The sequence below is a fragment of the Aptenodytes forsteri genome, unplaced genomic scaffold, assembly GCF_000699145.1.
Source record: "Aptenodytes forsteri isolate BGI_AS27 unplaced genomic scaffold, ASM69914v1 C13247467, whole genome shotgun sequence".
Lineage (NCBI taxonomy): Eukaryota > Metazoa > Chordata > Aves > Sphenisciformes > Spheniscidae > Aptenodytes > Aptenodytes forsteri.
The window spans coordinates 1-831 of NW_008803140.1; the positions used below are offsets into that span (position 1 = coordinate 1).

At 48.1% G+C, this 831-nt stretch overlaps 1 long non-coding RNA gene across 1 annotated transcript; it reads left to right on the forward strand.

Moving 5' to 3' along the window:
* Positions 1 to 6: 6 nt before the first annotated feature.
* Positions 7 to 808, forward strand: LOC103907148. The gene is made up of 3 exons (XR_658056.2): positions 7 to 89; positions 171 to 305; positions 646 to 808. It is a non-coding gene; the product is annotated as an uncharacterized LOC103907148 (long non-coding RNA).
* Positions 809 to 831: the final 23 nt, after the last annotated feature.

An 831-nucleotide genomic window follows, 5' to 3' on the forward strand; every position in this document is an offset into this window, starting at 1 on the left:
TTTATCCTGCCAATCTCACTTAGGAAGCTGTGTCTCCAAGTGGGCAGATAATGACCTAGGAGACCAGCAGCACAGTGCTTTGAGACCGTGTGAGCCCATGGGTCTTTGAGTCTTGCCACACAAATTTTGTATGGGAAGTTTAAACCCGTCTTCTCTTTGTTTCTGTGCAGGTCCTGCTAGAAAAGGAGCGTGAGAAGAATGCTTTATTAGAGACGCTACTCCAAACGCAGGGAGAGCTAACAGAAGCCTGCCAGCAGCTAGAGCAGCTCAGGCAGGACCTGAAAAAGCAGCAAGAGAATGGGCAGGTAAGTCGTTGACTAGTAGGGTAGGTTGAAAGAACAGGCAGTTGGCAATTGGACGTAAGCTGAGAGAGAGGCTGAGGGCCAGGTAACAGAGTGAGGGCAGTAACAAGGAAATAAAACGTAAGTCCTGGGACTGAGGAGGCAAGGACTACTGCAGGCACTGAAAGCACAGAGCCTGGTAAGCTCCAGAGATCAGCAACAGGAAGGGTGGGTTACAGTGGAACCAGAGCTGGGTAGAAAAGCAGAAAGAAGTGGCTGAATGAATGTGATTTTGAGACAGAAAGAGGAAAAAGCTGAACCCGATGGCAGGTCCCAGTAACTTGCTCTCCATTTGTGTTTACAGAACATCACAGAAAAGCTGCAAGCAGAGCTGCAGCAAACTCGGAGTAAGATCAAGGCAGTGGAGAAGAGGCACAAGGAAGAAATCAAAACCATCAAAGACGAAAAGAATGTTCTTCTTCAGCAGAGGGATGCTCTGCAAAAACAGGTGACTGAGACAGCAGTAGATACTCTGGTCATCAAACAGGTG